Source organism: Helianthus annuus, chromosome 14 (genome assembly GCF_002127325.2).
Source record: "Helianthus annuus cultivar XRQ/B chromosome 14, HanXRQr2.0-SUNRISE, whole genome shotgun sequence".
Lineage (NCBI taxonomy): Eukaryota > Viridiplantae > Streptophyta > Magnoliopsida > Asterales > Asteraceae > Helianthus > Helianthus annuus.
This window is the reverse complement of record NC_035446.2, coordinates 24,885,169-24,894,783: the sequence shown is the minus strand read 5'-3', so window position 1 is coordinate 24,894,783 and position 9,615 is coordinate 24,885,169. Positions and strand designations below refer to the sequence as shown.

The following is a 9,615-nucleotide window of genomic DNA, read 5'->3' as shown; positions in this document are numbered from 1 at the left end:
TTAGGACTTGCGGGATTCAAGGTTTTAGCATCCCCCCCAGACTTAAATTAGACATTGTCCTCAATGTGTCCCAAAAATAAGTTTTTAGGATGATTGAATGTGTAAAAAGGTATTGAAAAACAAAATTTTATGTTACTGGGCGTCTGGCCACGGCCCCGTGTTGGTCCAGGCACGGCCGCGTGGTCAGATCGCCAGTAACAGAATTTAACAGAAGGCTGGCCACGGGGCATGCTCAGCGAACACGGACCCGTGGCCAGTTACCTGAACTAGGCAAATTTCTGCAGAGCATGGGCACGGGGCGTGTTGAGCTAACAACGACCCCGTGCTGAACTTGCTGTAATGCTGGAAAATTGTCGGGAGGCTCTGTTTTCGTGCATGGGGTGTGGTTTTAACGTTCCCTTGGTAACCTCTGCCTTTTCGAGTGTATTTTATTCCTAAAAAGTAAAGCTAAACTAGAAAATATAAAAATTACACTAAACTAAAAACTACGAATAGTTTCGCGGAATGCCTCTTTGGTGCGCCACGTTTATAAGGGTCCTTGGCTAGACCCTAAGTCAGTTATATGTTACCCGAGCGGGATGTCTCACATCCCGTGTTGCACCGTCGGAGAGCGTCATCCAAGCTTGAGTCTATGACATCCATGTAGTTGACCGGGTCGTCCTCTACTCTTTTCCCAACCCCGAATTTCATCTCTTTTTCTCCGACCCTCAACGTTCACTTCCCATCACTCATATCCACCATTGCGTGAGCGGTGGCAAGGAATGGTCTTCCTAGAATGAGTGGTACTTCGGTGTCTTCCTCCATGTCGAGTATGACAAAGTCGGCCGGGAAGACAAAGTCTCCGACTTTTACCAATAAATTCTCGGCGACACCTTGCGGGTATTTTATAGACCTATCGGCGAGTTGTATGCTCATATTTGTGGGGCTCGTCTTACCTAGTCCGTGTCGGTCAAACATTGATGCGGGCATGAGATTGATGCTAGCCCCAAGGTCGGCTAGTGCATTGCGTACAGGTGGTCCCCCAATGGAACAAGGGATGGTGAAGCTTCCGGGGTCGATTTTCTTTTGTGGGAGTTTGTTGAGTAGTACGGTGGAGCATTCTTCACTTAAATTGACCAATTGCAATGTTTCAATCTTCCTTTTGTGAGTGAGGAAGCCTCTCATAAATTTTGAATATTTTGGCATTTTTTGAGTGAGGACTTCAACAAAGGGAAGATTGATATGCAATTTTTTAAGTAAGTTTATGAATTTGGTGAATTGCTCGTCGGTCTTCTGGCGAAGTAACCGACTGGGGTAGGGTACCGAGGGGTACTTGGTAGGTTCGGGATTTGACGGAGGAGTTGTTCCTTTATGGGTTGGTGGTGAGGTCGTGGTTTGAATGGGTGGATTTTTGTCGGATGGGGGTAGTGGGGCCTCCTCGGGACCTACGGTCCGGTTTCTGAGTGTTATGAGATGTACTTGCGCCTTTGGGTTGGTTCCGATATTGCTAGGTAACGCACCTAGTGGCCTCTCGGAGAAATTTTGGGCTAGTTGATTTAGTTGTTTTTCAATGTTTTGAATACTAGCTTGTTGATTTCTAAAGTTCGATTCCACTTGTAGGAATCGATCCGAGTTCCTTTTTTGGTTTCGGAGATGAGGCGTGAAACAATGTCTTTAAGCCTCTCTTGTCCCCCTTGTTGTTGTTGAGAGAAATTTTGTGACTCATTTCTTGGATGTTGTTGAAAGTTTGTTCATTGGTTTTGGTTTTGTTGGTTACTACTATTGTCGGGCTCCCTCCAACTAAGGTTAGGGTGGTTACGCCATCCTTGGTTGTAGGTACCCATTGGGGGATCTGACGGCCTAGGTCTATTATCAATGTAGTTTATTACCATTTCCGTTTGATTATCCATTTCTTTCATACAACTCCAATTTTCATGTGGCCCACCACACCCTTCGCAAGCCATAACCGAGGCCGTTTTTGCTATTTCTAACTTTTTGATTTTTGAATATAGGGCCTCGAATTTGGCTTGTAAAGAGGTGTTTTCATCCACTTTATGGGCGCCTGGGGCAATAGATTTTGTGCCTTGGGGAGTGTGCCATTGAAAATTGTTTTGAGCAATTTCCTCAATTTGATTATAAATTTCATTTGGGCGACGATTACCTTGGAGTCCCCCAGAGCTAGAGTCGAGTGTTTGACTTGTGTGTAGCAACAACCCATTATAGAAAGTGGATACTTGTTGCCCCACTGCGAGACCATGATGAGGACATTTCCTTAATAGCTCCTCGAATCTTTCCCAAGTTTCATATAAGGATTCCCCGTCCTGTTGTGAACATGTATTGATTTCAGTCATTAATTTAGCGGTTTTAGAGGGCGGGAAATACATATATAGAAACTTTTGGGCTAGTTCATCCCAAGTGTTTACCGAACCACTTAGGAGGGTGTTAAGCCAAGCCTTAGCTCGGTCTTTTAGTGAAAACGGGAACATTCGAAGGCGGATGACGTCGTTTGATGCTCCGTTGATCCGGAAAGTATCACATATTTTCAAAAAGTTGGTTATATGTAAATGGCGATCTTCATTAGCTAGGCCATGGAAGGTTGCAGAATTTTGGAGCATTTGAATCAAATGCGGCCGAAGTTCGAAGTTTTTGGCATCGACATTCGGTGCATTGATAGTGGCTCCGAGAATACCTCCCGTGGACCGTAGGTAATCCATCAGGGTACGCTAATCCGCCATTGGAAGTTGGTCCCCCGAAGCTTTCTCTTGATTTTTAGCTTATAGTCTCTTTCTTAGAAAGCATTCAGGTTCGTTTAATGGCTTTTTATGTTTTTATTGGAACTGGAGCTCCTGCACTGCGTATAAAGTTCAGGTGCTGCAAGTGGGTTCCATGTCCTGAGATAAAAACAAAAAAGAACGCTGGTAAGATGTCACACCATGGCCCCGTGGTCGCTGACCACGGCCCGTGGTCGTGGTTACAGTGGTTGTTTTCTGGATCCAAGTTACTGGGGAGTTCAGCACGGCCCCCTAGTGCACCGCCATGACCCCATGGTCACTCTTCTGTAACTCAGAAAACAAAAACTGCCAGTAAGTTTGCTGGGCACGGCCCCGTGTCCGACCAGGCACGGCCCGTGCTGAAGTCTACAAAAACTAAAAAAATTAAGAAAAATCCTAAAAAAACTAGAAAAATAAGAAAAAATAATTAGGCCGTTGATTCCAAACTTTCTTAAAATCCTTGTGTCCCCGATAACGGCGCCAAAAACTTGGTGTGCGTTAGGTGTGATATGATTTAATTGATATTTAATCCCATTTTACTCATTAATCAAGTTTTAAATTTATAAAACACGATATTCTACTAACACTAAACACACACTTGGGCAAGTGCAACCATCGTGAGCGTAGTATAGCGTTGGTAAGATACCGAGGTCGTCCAAGGACACAAGAGCTTTTAGTACCGGTTTATCCTCAATGTCTAATCAATCTAAATTTTTGAGAAAAGGTTTGAAACATGAAAAATAAAAACTAAAAATGCAGAAATAAAATAAAATAAAAACAGATAGACAAGATGAATCACTTGGATCCGACTTGCCTTTAATGTATCCTTTGATGATTTTTGCACTTTCGGACTTTTTAAGAGATTATCTTAGTTATAGAAGTAGGCCCCTTGTTGGTGCGTATTTCGTACGTCTGCCACTGTGCGAATAGTTAGATAGAGCGTGTGTTGAATATTGTATAGAAAAGAGAAAGTTGGACAGGTTTTAGTATTGTCAAAGTCCATCCGGTTGGATGGACAATAAAATAGTCCAAACCCCATCCGGTCGACTAGGTTTTAATAATGTAAAGTCCATCCGGACGGATGACAAATCGGACGGATGGACACTAGCTCATTTGGACTGGATAGGCTGTTGCCTATAAATAGGGATGTGGGGTTCCCATTTGGACAAGCTTTTGGTTCCCAGAGGGGACATGCTGTCCAACTAGTCTCATGGTGCTATATTTGTCAAGATTTCAATAGAGACCCGATTATAAGTGACTGCTCGGTGTCGTATCTATCTTCTACTCCTTTCTTAGTAATAATAACGAACCGATCACGTCGTATCGGGACCGAGGCTCCGTCAAACTCACCGGTTCTTGGATTAGCAGTGGTATCAGAGCTACGATACTTATTTAATCGATCTAACAGTCAGTTAAATCACCCAACCTCATCAATTTTGGGTTAAACGGGAGTTTTGACGTTAAAACAGAGAAAATCATCAAAATAAAGGTCAATTCACGGATGGATTTTGGAATTGAAGACATCATTCTGAGCAGAATTGATTCGCGCACAATCCTGTGAAGTTTCATCATGAAATTCACACAAATAATGATGATAGATAGAAAAAAACGTGATTTGGAGTGTTCTTGAGCTGTTAGAACATATCCGATCAGATGACCATCCGAACCATTTCATTATCTTGTGTTTGACAGATTAGTTGGTTTTCACTCAAATGATCATTCGATCGGATGATCATCCGATCGGATGACCATCCGATCCACAAACACAAGTTTGTCCCTTTTGCCATTCGGTCGAATGACCATCCGGACAAGAAGACCCATTCGATCGAATGATTATCCGGACAACATGCCATTCGACCAGATGTACAAATGCCTAAAAAAAGGCATTTTCTGATCGCAATGACGAAGAGAGTCTCCAGAAAAATTTTGGTGATTGAAAATTTTTTCGGGTTTTTAACGACCAAGCTGGGTTGTTCGGGGACACCGTCTGGGGCTTCAGTGAACAGATTTGATGATGAGATCACGAATTGTGGAAATTAGTGGAGTAGTCATGATATTGGTGTAGAATGTTTATCATTCAGGTTATCTGACTATTTATGGGCCAAAACGTAAAATCCGCAATAATGAAAAACTGACGTTTTGAGTAAAATTGTCATATTTTTGGCATAGTCGAGCTTTTCACAGATAAAAGAGGACGGAATTGCTCAGTTTGAGGGGGGAAATCAGTAACAAACATGTCAGAATTTGCAAAATGAGGGGGAATAAAAATTTTCAGATGTTCCAACATTTTTGAAATTCGTGACACTTCAACAGTATTCGAGTGGTTTCGAATTTAGATTGTCAGGGGGAATGTGAATCTAATCTTGGGTTAAAGCTTCCGAGATCAAGATGATCCGAGGTGTTGATATCTGATCATGGACGAAAGCATCGGAGATCTGAGAGTGATCGTGGATGATAGTTTCTGAGATCTAGATTATCCGAGGAGATGAATCTGATTGTGGACGAATGCTTCGGAGATTGGATTACATTACCAGAGGATTTGTTTTTCGATGAAGATTTGCTGATTGTGGAGAATACTGTTTACATGGATCTGTCATTCTTACGGTGCGTTAACTTTGATAACGGTAAACGGGATATCAGATCTTTAGGGGGAATCACATATTTGATGTTAACCAGTGGGGTATTTAAAGTTTCTATCAATTGCCGGTTGAGTTTTTGTACATTCTTAGATCGAGCAAGCGGAATGCGAGATCGTGGTGCTAAAATGTCATATCAAAAACTGAGCTCGGATGCGGCTAAAGTTGAAATAGAGGATGCTTCATTGACTAGTTTCAAATTGTTTATTATTCGTGAAGGTTGCAGTTAAGCGAATAAGAGGGAGTCGTGAACTGTGCAAAATATCTGAAGATTAATTTCAGGGGGAATTGACGCTTTACTTTGTAAAAGCAAACCAGAATCATCAATCGAGGGGGAATCTATTGTCAGATTTCATGATGCCTGATTGAAGTTGCAGAAAAATTGAAGATTACAGAATATTCAAACACGGCTCAAGTTTCTTAAAGTGTTAGAGACGATTCGACAGTGACAGCCGAGGGGGAATCTGTTGGTGCATATTTCGTACGTCTACCACTGTGCGAATAGTTAGATAGAGCGTGTGTTGAATATTGTATAGAAATTAGAAAGTTGCACAGGTTTTAGTATTGTCAAAGTCCATCCGGACGGATGGACAAGTCCATCCGGTCGGATGGAAAATAGAATAGTCCAAACCCCATCCGATCGACTAGGTTTTAATAATGTAAAGTCCATCTGGACGGATGACCATTCGGACGGATGGACACTAGCTCATTTGGACTGGATAGGCTGTTGCCTATAAATAGGGATGTGGGGTTCCCATTTGGACAAGCTTTTGGTTCCCAAAGGGGACATGCTGTCCAACTGATCTCATGATGCTGTATTTGTCAAGATTTCAATGGAGACCAGATTATAAATGACTGCTCGGTGTCGTATCTATCTTCTACTCCTTTCTTAGTAATAATAACGAACCGAACACGTCGTATTGGGACCGAGGCTTTGTCAAACTCACCGGTTCCTGGATTAGCAAACCTTACTAAACCATTCCCTTAACCCCAAACCAGGTAGCCAACATATCTCTATATAGACCGTAGATACATGAACGGTACAATCTTTTACTTTATATAGACAGTAAAGTAACGCCAAGACACCACAGACAAATGATAAAGAAAATTCATGTCACACCCTCAAAATACCATGTGCGGAAACACCGCGGGACGTGTGACGTACCAGGATCCAACCACCAATCACATTGAACTATTATATGATATTAAATAAAAGGTTCCATTTATTTCATAAAGTAATATCAAATCACAACTGATGTGCGCAAAATGCAACATATAAATTACATCAAATGTGGCATAAAACTAACCTTTTTTAAGTACTAATGTTGGAAAAAGTGTGTTTTTGTCTTCCTTTTGTATTTTCAGGATTAAAAGAGCTTAAATGAACAAAAGAAGCAAAAATGCAGCTAAATCTAACAATAATACAAGAAAAGGGAAGAAACGTGGCATGCCCGACCCCTCGACAGCATCTCCCAAAGCAAAAAACAAGAAGAAAGCTGAGCATGGGGCTGTGCCCAGCTGAACACGGGGCGTGCCCAGCTCAACACGGGGCGAGCCCAACGAACACGGCCCCATGCCCAGCGAACACGAGGGCATGTTCAGGTGTCTGCAGAAAAGACAAAGTTGTAGAAGCTTCTATTCCCGACACGAGGGCGTGCCCAGCTCAACACGGGGCCGTGGTCAACGCTAAGATTCACAGAATCCAAGCAAATCTTGATAGTACAGATACGCTTCTGCACACGGGGGCGTGGTCAACTAATGCAGACAAACTGCAATTAATGAAGAAAGAGAAGAAGGGTGGACACGGGGCCGTGTCCAGGCTTCTATGCAGGCTATAAATAGGGGTGCTTGGTTCACTTCAAAGGCATCCCTTGGCACACCACCTCTCTCACACTTCACCCACCACCCACCACCATCACAACACCATCATCCACCACATCATCCATTGTCCATCATAGAGTGTGTGAGTCGTCTCGGGATCCAAGATTGATCGTTAGAGTTCTTGACAATCAAAGGCCATGTTTGCCTAAGTCTCTTACATCATTGGTGAAGACACGTGTTTAGTGTAATACTTTTTATTTTTAATCTTTTCGCACTTTTTATTTGGTTATGTATCAATGACTTTAATAACTAGTTTCTTATGTTGAAGGTGATTCTTCCTTATCGTTTGTCCGTGGTGTCTTGGCATTATTTTACTGTCTATATAAAATAAAAGATTTTCACCATTCATATCTCCACGGTCTATATGGAGATATGTTGGCTACCTGGTCGGGGGTTATGGGAAGAGTTTGGTAAGAGTCTTGCCATTGTTCAGTGTATAGATCCTGCAAAGGACCTGGGTCAAATTTAGTAGGACCTCCTTCAATACCCACCGGCATTGGATGGCGGGGGTCCAAACTCTTTGATCCCCTCATATGTAAGCTACTATTAAGACTTTAACCCGGCTACTTAGGACTGTATCCCTGCTGACTCATGTGACAACCCTCACTAAACCAGGTATCCGTACGACTTAATTAACTATTAATTATTGCTTAATTACTGTGCTTGATTGAGATTACTGATGAACTGCTACTTGACTGTTGATACATGTACATATCTGCATCATACTTTGATTTCCGTCACTACATTATTTACTTACTGAACTTTAGTGACAAACATGATGCACAAAAGCACAGTAGCACTTGAACGGATAACCTATTTGACATGCTGATATAGCCAGCATCAGGCAGACACTGCCTCTAAAGGCCTGAATGAGCCGGAATTGTTTTACTACACCCATAGTGTGTGTAGGGATACAAGGGTTGTATAATTGCGTCTCTAGGAATAAGATACAGAGATTGGATGTGCCTAAAACGTACTCTAAGCACAAAACACAGCACTTTTATCAACACACTAGCTTCTAGCTAATTAATAAAGTGCCAAAACATGGGGAAATATTCCTGACACTTTGCAGAATAAATTGTGTCGCTAAAAATATTAATTACGACGCTTAAAGGATTACTTAAGCACTTTAACGGATTACCATCCGACCAAACAACCGGACTATACCCGGAACATAAAAATATTGCCAGAAATATTATTGGTATTTTTCTGGGCCAGTTAGGGTCCCTGATTACCCTAACACCCACCTTATAACGCAATAAACAACTAACGAGGTTAGACCCTAAAGTAACCAACTTAACTTAACTGAACCGTAACTGAACGATTGAAAACGAACCGGGTGGCCCCACCACCCTAACTTTTCGGCCAACTAGAGAGTACATGAGGGTACAATTTTTATTATATTTTATTAGATTACGCGAGTATCTAGGAGCATGGAGAACCGTTGGACGATGGAGCTAGAAATCTCTATAAATACCCTCACCTTTCTCTCTCACATACACACACACTTAGCAAGAAATCTCTCTCTCTCCCTTGCTCCTCTCCTCACGGCCAAACACCCCTCTTGTCATCCATCCGCTTTCGGTTTTTGATCTCTCCATTCCAAGTGCATACACATCTCGGGGATCACCTACAACGGAGCTCGGGACAAACGGGAGCTCAAGGACCTCGTGCATTTGCTATTATCCACGCAGTTTTCGACTAGAATCTTCCCTAGCCCCGAGCTAGAGGTATAATGTTTAAAACTCGTTTTTAGTCATGTCTAAAGTGGTTAAAAGGATTTTTGTCGGTTGAATGTCGGTAACCCGCTTAATGAAACTTTAAAGTCTACTAAAATGCGTATATCGTTGGATAAAAGCTCATAACGCGTGTAAATGTCGTAGTATTTGAATATGTTGATTAATATGGCCCGATCTATGATGTGGTGGCTCTCATCATCGTTTAACCCGACTTTGTTAAGATCCCAAATCTTGACATACACTTGTTTCTAGCAGTACAAGGGTTAAAAGGTGAAACTCCACCACACGGGAAACATGAACTTGTGTAAAAGTGTTCTAACATGAAAAATAGTATTTAAAACGAGCCGATCTACGTATGTACAAGTGGTATATTCGTAGGACCGGGTATTGAGAAAATCATGTTTTATAAAAGTTGGTTAACATGTTAACAAATATGATTTTCAAAGTCTACAAGTGTAGAAACACTTATAAAATGAAAGATCCGGCAAAATAACCATTTTTACAAAAATTGTCGGGAAGTTGTAAGAAGTGATTTGTTCCAAAAACGGGGTTTTTGCAAGACTAAGTTATTTTATGTATAGATCCACTAAATATAAAGTGATCTACAAA

General features: G+C 41.8%; 1 non-coding gene across 1 annotated transcript; it reads left to right on the top strand.

Annotated features, from left to right (window-relative positions):
* The first annotated feature begins 2,229 nt into the window (after positions 1-2,229).
* LOC118486865 lies at positions 2,230-2,336 on the top strand. The gene has a single exon (XR_004880032.1). It is a non-coding gene; the product is annotated as a small nucleolar RNA R71 (small nucleolar RNA).
* Positions 2,337-9,615: the final 7,279 nt, after the last annotated feature.